At 40.7% G+C, this 13,688-nt stretch overlaps 1 pseudogene; it reads right to left on the reverse strand.

Moving 5' to 3' along the window:
- Positions 1 to 6,502: 6,502 nt before the first annotated feature.
- Positions 6,503 to 11,208, reverse strand: LOC110334197 (annotated as a pseudogene).
- Between the last annotated feature and the right edge of the window lie 2,480 nt (positions 11,209 to 13,688).

The following is a 13,688-nucleotide window of genomic DNA, read 5'->3' on the forward strand; positions in this document are numbered from 1 at the left end:
GCACATGGCAGAGAGATGATGGCTGGAGGGGGCCCTTCAGCAAAGCTGTGGTCACATCATTCCCAGAACGATCAGAGCACTATACAAGGACCCCAACACAAACCAATCTCCTTCAGCAGGCTTTCCTCCACTCAGCAGGCTTTCCTCCACACACAGATATTCTACGCATCTATGGCTTATGGTAGGTCCCAAAGTCCCAGGACACACTTGCTATATGAGTATATCTCAGAATAAATTTCAGACATGACAGATTTTAGAAGACTAAGAAAAATTAAAAAAAAAAAAAAGGAGCTCAAGATGCAGTCAGCATATGGATTATCCCTGGATTTGTAATTGCTGTCGTAGACAATAACTAATCAATCTAGACCTCCATCATACATTTAAGCGTGAATAAATACTTCTGAGTTTTAATATAGGATAAAAATTCAAAGACAAAGAAAAGACTCTTGTACTGTCTCAAAGTGATGGTAACATGGTTGTAATCCCAACACTGGCAAATCTGAGGCAGGAAGGTTGAGAGCTGAAAGTCGCTCTTGGCTACGTTGTAAGATGCTAGGTATAATTTCCATTTTTATGTGTATGCGTGCTTTGCCTGCCTGTGTGCCTGACACCATTTCCATACAGAGCTTGGGGAGGTTGAAAAGGGTGTTGGATCCTCTGGAACTGGAATCATAGAAGGTTGTTAGTCATCAGGTGGGTTCTAGGCGCTGAACATGGATCCTTTACAAGAGCAGCAATTGCTTTCACTTCGGAGCATCTCTCCAGCCACTGAGAGGTCTATTTGCATCTGCCATTTTGTACAAGTAAGGCTCCCAACTTAGGAACAATGCTTGTGAATTCAAAATGTCAACAAGATTGTGCTTTCCCCTCCCTATACATCGGCTACTGTGGAACTTGGGAGGGCATTATGGGTACATTATAATAAAAGGGCTTTCAGATTCAAGAGTGAAGCAAACCTGCACTCACTCTGTTGGCTTAGTATACCTGTATCACCCATTAAAGAAGAGACTGGGCAAGTCAATGGGTTACATAGCCACTCAGCCCCAAATAAATGCAGCATGGGACTCTACATTTATCTACCACACTAAAGCCCCACTGTGAGATCTCCATGAAGAGCTCTCATCAGAAATCAAGTGCCTCAAGAGGCAGATCCTTCTCTACCATACCTATGCTGGGCTTACTCTTACTTCATTGTTTTTATTTTCATAGTTTATTTTTTACTTTTCAGGACAGGGTTTCTCTGTGTAGCCCTGGACATGCTAGAACTCACTCTGTAAACCAGGCTGGCTTCGAACTTAGAGAACTGCCTGCCCCTGCCTCCCAAGTGCTGTGGTTAAAGGTGTGTCCCCAATAGTTTACTTCATTCAATGAACACCTATTGAATATGCATGATGCTAAGTGTTGGGGGTACAAAGATGAAAATGGGCCTGTACTAATTCTGAATTGTTTCCCTGAGTTTTACTGGTTGTGGTTTGGAATCATATTTTTTTCTTTTCTTTTCTTTTTAAACTTTTTTATTGGTTCTTTGTCAGTTTCAGGTCATGTACCCAATCTCACTTCCCTCCTTGTTCCCTTGTATCTGCCCTCTGCCCTTGCAACCTCCTTCCCCTCTGAAAGAAACACACTCTCGGGACACACAATAAATAAATAAATGAATAGATAAACAAATAAATAAACAAACATAAATAAATAAATAAAAAGCATGGGAAACATCTCACAGTGGAAGCTGTGGTGCATCATGGTGTCTCCCACAGGAATAATACATTTTATCAGCTTCTTGCATCATTGCCACAACAAAATTACCTGTTGCAAGCAAAGTAGAAAAGGAAGAATGGGTTTGGGCTCACGGTTCCATTGGATGCTTTCTTTCATGGCCTGGAAGGCATAACAGCAGGAGCATAAGGAAGTTGTAACCTTATATCCATGCATAGGAATCAAAAAGAGATAAAAATGACATTTAGTTAGCATTCTTCTTTATATTCAGCCTGGAACCCAGCCCTTTAAGTGGTACAGTTCACATTTAAGGAGGGCCTTGCTTCCCCAGCTAACAAAACCTTAGATAATCCTTCACAGACATGCCCAAGGATTTGTTTCTATGGCGGTTCTAAATCCCAGCAGGTTGATAGTCGATGTTAACCATCACCATGTATGCGATGCATTAATTCAATCGCCAAGGAATTCATTTACAAGCTTAGCCATATTGAACTAGAGGTCTAACTCAACCCAGAAGGATCATTGTCACCAAGTGCATCAACAATGTCTGTATCTCCAATGTGCGTATTTCTAAAGCATGCTATGATAAGGTTTCAACTTAAGGGTTTTGAGTTATGTATAGTCTGTAACATAACCTGCTACAACTGAGTGTAATATCTTAGAAATTTCTATTTTGTGGTAAATTCTGAACCTCTCTCCCATCTGTGCAGTTTTGGTAGGATTTCTATTTTAGTCAGCAGAATCATAGTTTTCATGATTATAAGAAAGGTGGGGTATCAATATTTATTACTGACTTGAGTCTTTCAGGTGTATGTGAATTATTTGATAGTTTATTTTTATCTGAATATATATTTGTATTTTCTTTTAAAAATGGGAAAGGATTCAGCATGGATTTTATTAATTCCCATTCCTCTGCATCAAAATTATGTATTTACTATTTCTGCAGCCAAGATCAGGAATTTATGCAATCATTTCAATTTTATTGTATCTGTTGAGACTTCCTTTGAGTTTGAATATAACGTTAGGTTTGGATCAAGTTTCTTGAGTTGCTGATAAGAAGGTGTATTCTTTTGTGTTTGGGTGAAATATTCTGTAAATATCTGTTAGGCACACTTGGTTTATAATGTCAGTTAGCTTTCTGTTTAGTTTTGTCTGGCTGACTAAGAGTAGAGTAATGAGACCCTCAACTATCAGTGGGTAAGGTTCAATATGTAGTTTAAACTGGAGTATTCTTTCTTTTATGAACTTGGTTATCCTTTTGTTTGATGCATAGATGTTAATAATTACAACGTGCTTTTGTTGGATTTTGCTTTGATGAGTACATAGGGTACTTTCCTATCTCTTCTGATTAATTTTGGTTTGAAGTCTATTTTGTCAGATATTAAAATGGGTACTGCAGCTTGTTGCTTAAGTCCATTTGCTTGGGATATCTTTTTCCATCCTTTTACGCTGAGGTAATATTTGCATTTGATGTTAAGGTGTGCCTCTTGAGGGAAGCAGAAGGATGGACCTGTTTTATCTTCCATTCTGTTAATCCGTGTCATTTTATTAGGGAATTGAAACTATTAATGATGATAGATATCAGTAATCAGTGTTTGCTGATTCTTGTTATTATCGTTTTTGTTGTTGTCATTGTGGTGGTGGTGGTGACGGTGGAGGTGGAGGTGGAGGTGTATATGTATGTGTCTATGAGAAAGAGAGAGAGAGAGAGAGAGAGAGAGAGAGAGAGAGAGAGAGAGAGAGAGAGAGAGNAGAGAGAGAGAGAGAGAGAGAGAGAGAGAGAGAGAGAGAGAGAGAGAGAGAGAGAGAATGTTTGAATTTTTGCCCCTTTTTGATTGATTTGCTGGTCTGAAATGATTTATTTCCTTTGTTTTCTTGGATGTAGTTAACTTCTTTAAGTTGGAATTTCCTTTGAGTGCTTCTATAGGGATAAACTCATAGATAAATGTTGCTTAAATCTGATTATATTGTAGCATCTCTTATTTTCTCCATCTACTGTGATTGAAAGTTTTGCTGGGTATAATAGTCTGGACTGGCATCTGTGGCCTCTCAAGAGTCTGCAGCACATCTGCCCAGGCACTTCTGGCATTTACAGTCTCCACTGAGAATTCAGATGTTATTCTAATATGTCTCCCTTCATATGTTACTTGGTATTTTTTCCTTTGCAACTTTAATATTCTTCCTTTGGTCTGTACATTTAATATTTTGATTATTATGTGCTGTGGGAACTTTCTTATCTAGTCCAGTCTATGCAATGTTCTGTATGCTTCTCTTACCTTGAAAGGCATCTCCTTCATTAGTTTAGAGAATTTTTTTCTATGGTTTTGTTTTTGTCCCTTTGATTTGGGTTTCTTTGCCATCCTCTCTTCATAGATTTGGTTTATTCTTAATGTCCTGGATTTCCTGGATGTTTGTACAGGAAAGATTTTAGATGTCATGTTTTCTTTTACAGAGGTATCCATCTCTTTTATGGAGTCTTCAATGCCTGTGAGTCTCTCTTCCGTTTCTTCTATTATGTGAGTGAGCCTTGCCTTGGAGCTTCTTGTTGGAATTCCTCTTTTTTCATTTCCAGATTTCCTTCAGTTTGGGTTTTCTTTATTGGTTCTATTTCCTCTCTTGGGTTTTGAATTATTTTCTTCATTTCCTTCTACTCTTTGCTTATATTTACATAGATTTATGTAAGGGATATTATTCATTTCCTCTTTAAGACTCTCTATCACTTTGATAAAGGCTATATTAAAGTCTTTCTTTGATTTGTGCTTCAGCTATGTTACAGTACTCAGGGCCAACTGTGATAGGATTTCTAAAACCCAATGGAGCCATATTTCCTTGCTGTCATTGGTTGTGTTTGCACTCTGACATATAGGCATCTGGGTTGGAGAAGATTATAACTCTAGGTACTGATATGTGGTCCTGTCTTTGCTGGTTGGATGTTTTGTTCTTTGGTTTCTGTTGCTTTCTCTGATTCTTAAGACAGTGCATGACCTGATAGAAAATTCTTTTGGAACCCTGATAGATGTGGACACTGATGGTTTCTAGTAAACTGTGCTTCTGTGTGTTCAGAGTGGGGTTGCCTAAGAGAGGAGGTATGAGGGCATTAAGAGGAGGGAAGAAATCAAAGTGTTCTACCAGGATCTTAGCCCTCTGGGAATGGGGGCAGAGAGTGAGGAGAGGTCGTAACAGGTAGTCTGCTATAGAACTGGAGATTAGACTGAGGTATTAGATCAATGTGTGGAAAAAGAAGGATAGTCAAGATGGGAAGTTCACCTCCCTGCTTCATTGGCCTTTCTTCTTTGTCAGGCTTGGCTTCCTAGAGAATGCCTGCTTGATCTGGAGTCAGGGAAAACGGGATGAGTAGGGAGGAAGATTAGAGGGGAAGATCTACGAGATCCACTAGAAATGTGGGAAAAGTAGAGGGGGAAGCTGGAGGTCTCCTACAGAGCTAAGGATAAAACCGGAGGTCTATATGTGGAGGGGAGGGAGGTGGAGCTCTGCAGCCAGCCTACCTACGTCCTTGGCTGGAGTCTACTTCATAATTTATGATGCTGCTGCATGATACTGGTTGTAAGACAAAGGACGAGATAAATAGCTATTTCTAACAGATTCAGGGAAGTTATAAGCATTTTACCCACTTTAAATTTTTGTTTATACGTGCTAGAAAATAATGATTCAGAAATTTTCCTCATAAGCAAGTAACTTTGATTATATGTTTATAAAGGCAAAGAGGGATGTCTTGTAATTTCTGAATAAGAAATGAATAAAAGAGCCAAACAATGCACTTCAAGTGTTCTTGAATGACATTCTCCTCCCTGACATAATTAGGAAAAAAAAAACCTACATAGTCATCTAAAATCTCTGAATTGCTATTATAATAAAAAAGAACGATCTAAGTTAAAGCTTCTTAAACCCAAGCTCATTTTACCACATTAATTTTCTAATTTTTTGGTGTTAAAATTATATTCATTTGATCCAAAGTTGGGATCCAAATCTTTTCAGGAAATGTAACCCACAAACAATGAATGAGTGGGCCTTCACTCCAGCCCCAAGGAGACCCTGGCAGAACTGAAAGCCACTGAGACTGTGCAGATGGTCTGCAGGGAAATTAGCATATCTCATCACATCACAGCTGGAACATGAAATGGTATTTATTAGTAACTAAAAATGAAAATGTCCAAAGACAGACTAGAGTACAGTGGAAAGCAATATTTAATCCTCCTTAGGAGAATATAAAAATCAATTCCTCTGTTCAACTACAAGTATTTAAAGAGCTGAAGTGAAACATCACGTGATTCTGTGACACTGAAAAACTAAAGGCACCTAATAACTTTATACTTCAGCAAAACCACAAAGAACATGTAACCTAATTCCCTCTATCTCAGAAGTGACACTTCAGAGTACTATCCTGACATCATATTATCCCAGCTATTTATTCATTTCCTCCTTAAATCTATCTACACAGTATAGCAGGCATCCCTTGCTACATAAAAATAAATTTTAAAAAGATAAAAAACAAACAAACAAACAAAAAACAACAAACCTAGCTAATAAAAAAAAATCAATAGGATTGTGCTACTGGATAAGAATATTTGTAAATAATGCAGGAGGGTTGGGTTTTTCTGGTAATTTTTTCTCATTGTAAGTTGTTTGTTGTAAGATACTTTACAAATATCCTGCTGTCTTTGTAACTCAATAGGCAAATTTCTTCTGACAAAGACAGCAGGCAATCTGTTAAAATCAGCTTGCTGGTTTCCTTCTTTACCTCTTGTCTGAGGCTGCAACTTGATTTCTGTTAATTCAAAGCAGCAGCCCCAGAGATGATTTCAACCAACTCCTTCGTGATGACATCCTGATACATGTATTTGTACATTGAAACCAATTTGTCAATCATGGCAGAAGCGTTCTTTCTGCGGTTGTCTGTGGCAGTCATCCTGGCACTCTGTTCACTGGTGGTGGATGCTTACAGGGGGTAGTAGATGATGTTGGCCAGATTGATTTCCTGGCAACGCTGCAGCAAATCAGCATCAGTGACATCATAGTGCTCATGTTCTCAGCAGTTGCAATGGTATTGAGAGAGAAGATGGACCTCTCTTTTGTCTTATAGCAGATAATAGACTTTAACTGATTAAAAATTATATAGCCTTCATCAAACTCATATCCAAAATTTAACAACCCAAGAGAAATGATTGACAGATCTCCAAAAAATAGGGGGCTTTTTTTTAATTTTTAATTTTTATTTTTTATTATTTTCTTTATTTACATTTCAAATGCTATCCCAAAAGTTTCCTATACCCCTCCCCCCACCTCTGCTCCCCTACCCACCCACTCCCACTACTTGGCCCAGGCCTTGCCCTGTTCTGGGTCATATAAAGTTTACAAGACCAAGGGGCCTCTCTTCCCAATGATGGCTGATTAGGCCATCTTCTGCTACATATGCAGCTAGAGACACGAGCTCAGGGGGTACTGGTTAGTTCATATTGTTGTTCCACCTACAGGGTTGCAGACCCCTTCAGCTCCTTGGGTAATTTCTCTAGCTCCTAAATAGGGGGCTTTCATGCTACATCTTTGAATGATACCCCAAACTGGTCCGAGCAAGTTCTATAAAGTATGCCCCTATTTTTTTTACTAATTCCAATGACTATAACTTCTCTTCCAGCTGCTGTTCATACTCTTCATCCCTGTAGCCCATAAAGCCCTTGACCCGAGGACACACCAATAAGGGGGTGCTTCCTCTTGTCCTTAAAATCACCCTTCTCATACAACGCTAAGCAGCCTGTTCCAGTTTAGCCCAGGCATACTTCACAGCATACCGCTGCAATCTTGATAGACTTGGCATTTTCTGGATGCTTTTGGTGGGTTCAGTCTCCTGCAAATGTCTTTCAAAACTACTATATTTCAAATGTGTATCTGTTGCACCTGCACAGTTATAGACCCACAGCCAGGTGACTCTAGTTGGCAAAAATATGGTGTAATCTTAAAGGTCAGGCGTCCAACACCAGAATCATCTGAGAAACAAAGATTTCTTCACTGCCTTATCTGTCTCCTGAGCTGGAGAGAGTCCAAGCTGGTTTCAGTTGAGTCTATAGATGAAATTACTTAACCAGGGGCTGTGTGTGTAATTTGGACTTCCTCCTGATACATGGCCTTGCACACTTGGAGTTCTCACATAGTGTTCCATAGCCCTCCACAATGTTCATTAGTTTTGTTGTTTTGTTTTGTTTTGTTTTTAACTTGACTGAGTTTTGAGGTGCCTAAGAGATTTGGAAAAGCACACTTTTGGATGTCTGTTATTTTCTAAGATGATTAGGTGATGAGGATCCTGTCTTAACTAACTGCTGCATCCATTGATGGATTCAAAGTTTTATGAAAATGTGGACTGTATTGCTAGCTTAAGCATATGAGGGTACATCTGACCCTGGCCCCTTCCTGTTGTTCCTCTCTGCCTTTTGGCTGCCATTAGATTCCTTCATGCCCCTCTTCCATGATGCTGCTATTTTGCTGTGTAGAATGAGGACAAAGGAACACAGATTTAAGACTCAGAAACCATGAACCCCAAAATGTCTTCCCTCCTTTAAATTATTTTCCATGTGTATGAATCACAAGGATGAAAATTGTGGCTAATGGCTCGAAGAGTTAATGTTCTTCTACAAATTATAATTCCCTCCTTATCTATTCTAGGATGCCAGACAAAGGCACTTCTGCAACATTTGTAGATTACACATGTATCATTAAAGCTATCCTAGTGTCCGGAGTGGTCAATTGGATTCTATTCTAAAATGGAAGAGCAGCAACGGCGGCATCCAAAACCATGACTAGTTTATCGGAATGATTACCGTTTCTCACTCGTGGGCAAACTCTGGCCTCAGAGGATGAGAAAGGAGAATCTAGGATGATGTCATCACAGCTATTCCTTACTCTGAATTAATGTCCCCACAGCACATTGATTCAAAGTGAAGAATAGCTGTGTCCCTGGGCAAGGGAGAGAGGTGTCAGGAGTAGGTAGAAGGATAGATTAATAAAATCATATTCTCCTCTTCAAATTAATAAGAAAGTATTTTCCAAAACGTCCCATTCCAATCTCAAAATACATACCAAACAGACAAGTTTTATTTTGTAAAGGTGTGTACTTCAGCAAAAGCCAAATAGATTCCTTCCAGAGGAGATTCTATAAGAACTGCTGAATGTTCTTACATTTCCAGTCATTTCTGGGCATTTTTCCCTAATGCTATTTTACAACTTCCTTTTGTCTAGGTACTTGACATTGTTTTCCTCTTTTGTTGCAAAATAACTTTTCAGCTTTCTATTTCATGGAAACTCAATCAGAATTTGCTACCAGTGTAAAATAAGGTATAAAACACATTCATACCATACAACAAACCCCACTCCTCCCAGGCAGAGAGAGAACAAAGTAAGTTGTGTCCCTTAGAAAACTATCCTTTTCGTGGGGACTGTCCACGGCCACGCAGTTCAGAAAGGCAGAAGACGCACAAAGGTTTTCTTCTGGGCAGGAAGATGCCACTACTATGAGCAAATATATGGTGGCGAGATGAGCGAGAAAGAGAAGCAGAATTGTGTGTGTACTTTGAAGAGAGCTGGAACTGGAGACAGGAGAGTGGTGAGGAACAGGTTGATGTGAGTAGCCTGAGGCCTGATGAAGTCCCTCACTATGCTACCACTGAGGGTCATGTCTGAGTCTATGGCACTGTAGCAGCAGGGGTCTGTGTTGATGTCAGTGGCTCATACTTCTCCCCAAAACCATGTAGATCTCCCTGCTCTGGGCTTCTTTCTGCCTAGAACCATGTCGGTATCCAAAAGTTTCACAGAGCTGGCCCCAAGGGGTTCAGAACAGATGACGTGTGGCCCCACCTCTCACCAGCTGTATCACTCAGGAGAACATTCCCCTACACCTCACCGGAGCACCACAGTAGAACTGACACTGCTGTTGTGGGTGTAGGAAAGCTAGCAGGCCAACCACCTCGGCTACTTCCCAGGCCCAGATCCAGGGCTTTGAGCTGGCACACCCCAACATCTACCCCATCTTTGAATTTCTAGAGCCTGTGAAGGTTCAGGGCCTGCAGAACCAAGACTGCAGTAACTACATAATGTAGGGCAAAGGCATCCCGGTGAGGATCCAGTATTGAATTTCTGAGTAGCAGAAGGCAGAGGCCTAAGAACAGACCAATGGCTCACTGCAATGAACCTTTGAAAGTAAAGCTGTTTGAGCAAGAGTACACTGTGTGATGCAGTGTGATACGGCGCAGCTTCCACGGGGATGCTTTGTGGCTGTTATTGTTGTTGTTTGTTTGTTTGTTTTCTTTGGTGGTATTGGGTGCAAAGGCAGAGGGTGGACATGGAGGAAAGAGGAGAGAGTGGATGGTGTCTTAGTCAGGGTTTCTATTCCTGCACAAACATTGTGACCAATAAGCAAGTTGGGGAGGAAAGGGTTTATTCAGCTTACACTTCCATACTGCTGTTCATCACCAAAGAATGCAGGACTGGAACTCAAGCAGGTCAGAAAGCAGGAGCTGATGCAGAAGCCATGGAGGAATGTTCTTTACTGGCTTGCTTGAGTTCCAGCCCTGACTTCCTTTGGTAATGAACAGCAGTGTGGGAAGTGTAAGCTGAATAAACCCTTTCCTCTCCAACTTGCTTCTTGGTCATGATGTTTGTGCAGGAATAGAAACCTTTACTAAGACAAATTGGTACCAATAGTGGGGTATTCCTGTGACAACCTGACCATGTTTTGGGGAGGACTGTGGAAAAACTTTGGAACTTTGGGCCAGAAGATCCATTCGGTGTTAAGAGCTTTGTGGGATGTTGTGTAGGAGCTTGGAAGATAATGTTGAGAACAGTGCAGAAAATGGAGGCCTGGCTTGTGAAATTTCAGAGGGAAGATTAAAGACTCTTTTCAGGGCCATTGCTATTTTGGACTGTGAAGATTCTGTGGTTCTGGTTAGCTGGGGCTGAAGAATCAGCTGATTAACAAGATACCAGAACTACTAAAGTGAAAACTTTGCATTACTGGGACTATTGATGCTGGTTAGTTGGAGCTAAATATTAGCTGTGATTAAGAAGAGAACAGCATCATTGAAGTGACATCTTCTGGGAGGTGTTTTCTGAGAGCATAAAGAGGCTGTGTTCCAGAGATAGCCAAGGTTGTACTTCCTGCAGCAGCTGTACTTAATGTGTGAGAGTCACCCAGGTGGTACTGGTTTTGAAGGCATGAAGAGGTCATGAGAGGCCATGGAAAGCCATTGGTGAAGGTGCAGCCTCAGTTGCAATTGATTGCCCAGGACTGAAGGGGGTCATTTTGGAGATACCAAGATCATGAATGACCACCAAGAACAGCAGCAGCAGTGGAGTACAGGCATCTGGAGCCTAGAGGAAAAGCTGTGTGCTACAAAGGACAGAGCTGGAGAAGTGACCCAAGCCCTTGGAGGAGCCCAGAAGATTTTGAGTTGGATCCCAGACATTGGATGGTTGGAGTTTGATTTTTGCTTTTGATTGTGACTGTGCCCTGATACTTTTGCTTCTTGAAAGAAGAAAGTATTATAGTGGAGCCCACGGTTAAGAGACTTTTAATTGTAAAAAGACTTAATTGTAAAAAGATTTTAAAAGATACTGGATATTTTAAAGGGGTTGAACTTTTAATATGTAAAGACCGTAGGACTTTTAAAGTTGTTTAGATCTTGGGGATGAATAAGAAACTAAGGGTTGAGGGTTGATAGTGATGTGTTTGTGTGTCAAGTTGACATGGGGTCAATTGTACTGGCTGGTTTTATGTGTCAACTTGACACAGGTTGGAGTTATCACAGAGAAAGGAGCTTCAGCTGGGGAAGTGCCTCCATGAGATCCAGCTGTGGGACATTTTCTCAATTAGTGATCAAGCCGGGGAGGGCCCCTTGTGGGTGGTGCCATCCCTGGGCTAGTAGTCTTGAGTTCCATAAGAAAGCAAGCTGAGCAAGCCTGGGGAAGCAAGCCAGTAAGGGTCTCCTTGTCTCCTGCTTTCTGACCTGCTTGAGTTCCAGTCCTGCATCCTTTGGTGATCAACAGCAATGTGGAAAGTGTAAGCTGAATAAACCCTTTCCTCCCCAACTGTTTCTTGGTCATGATGTTTGTGCAGGAATAAAAACCCTGACTAAGACAGATGGGAACAAATGATGTGAAATTTATAATGAATCAACAAAAAATTAAAAAGAAAAACTACCCTTTGAAACTGCTCTTCTTGACTTTGCTTCTGAGATAAAGATTAGGAAAATACTTTGAGTTCATTTTAAACTAAAGATTCCCTTCTCCCAGATGATTTCGTAGTTTCACGGAGAGAAACTGTACGTGTATGAGCAGCTCAGTTGCCATTCTCATTACTGTCAGTGGAGCTAAACTAACACTTATAAGGAAGAAAGAACAATTTGGAGAAAATATCAAGATATGATGAAACTTCTTTTGACTTGTAAATTAGATAGCCTTCACTTTTAAATTATTTAAAGCTTGAAATCTGTATTAAAGACAATGTGTATGTGTGTGTGTGTGTGTATATATATATATATATATATATATATATATATATATAATTGTGTTCCTTTCTTATTTAATTTAACAATGAGCTTCTACTGTACCCAAATAGTGGAAGTAATAACTGTGATGGAGATGCAGAGAGATGGAAATATAATATATACATATTAGATGGAAATAAATTTTTGGGAAGCAGGGAGACTTGTTATTATTCATATGGTTTTAGTGGCTCTAAATATCTTCATAGACTTGACTCTGAAAAGTATTTGATGCCAGGAGGGAATACCCACAGATATCCAGGCTTCCTCTGAGCAGGTACAGGATCATCCCACGGCTCCCAAGTGGCAAGCCAAAATGCTCTAAGGAGTAAGAAAAATACGTTCCCCAGGGTTTACAGCCCCCATTGTCACCTTCACAATGACCAGTTCATCTTCTCCCTGATGAAGGCCTCAAGTTTGTCTTACCTTTAGCCTATAACCTCCATCTTCCCTCCTTTGTATGCTCAAGCGAACCTGATCTCAGAAATAAATTAAGTTTTCTAACTCATACTTTTTTATATTTACAAAACCCAATTCTTATAGTTGCCAGTGCTCACCCCGCCCCCGTACCACCTTGGATGGAGGTCTCTTTCTATGGTGAGCAATGGCTGGAACAGAGACTCGTGGCTGTTGAGAAGGCTGGGAGTCAACGGCTACCAAATGCTTGGTCCTAAATAAGACATCATAATTACCCACCCTAAGTCTCTGGGAAGAGACATCACAAATAAAATGTAAAGAGACAGTAAGAACCGGAGGATGGTTTAGTCCCTGGGAGCCCTGGGTGATCCGGTTAGTTGATACTGTTGTTCTTCCTATGAGGTTGGAATTCTCTTCAGCTACCAGTCCTTCTCCTAACTCTTCCATTGGGGTCCCCGGGGTCAGTGCAATGGTTGGCTGTGAGAGTACACATGGATGGGCCCATGGCTCCATGTAGCACAGGAGGGTCTTGTCAGGCAACACTGGGAGGGGAGGCTTTTGGTCCTGTGGAGGCATGATGCCCCAGCGTAGGGGGAATGCTAGAGCAGTGAGGTAGGATTAGGTGGGTGGGTGGGGGAGCACCCTCATAGAGGCAAAGATGGGATGGGGGTTTTGTGGAGGGGAAACCAGGAATGGGGGCAACATTTGAAATGTAAATAAATAAAATAATCAAAACAAAACAAAAAAAGAACCTGGAAGATGGGTGGAGTCTTACAAAGTGCCTTGTTCTAGATATGAGCAAGTCAATATAATCCTGAGCGCCGCAGCTGTGGCTAGCTGAGTACTTCCTGAAACGTAGACACATAAGATGTGAAAGGGGGAGAAAGAAATACTCGGGGGAGAAGGCGGAGGTCAGAGGAGTAGAACAAGGATTAGAAGTAAGAAGCTTGAATACTTTCACAACACGTTGTATGCACGTGAAATGGTCACAATTCCATTTAAAACGCAATG

This window comes from Mus pahari, chromosome 16 (genome assembly GCF_900095145.1).
Source record: "Mus pahari chromosome 16, PAHARI_EIJ_v1.1, whole genome shotgun sequence".
Taxonomy (NCBI): domain Eukaryota; kingdom Metazoa; phylum Chordata; class Mammalia; order Rodentia; family Muridae; genus Mus; species Mus pahari.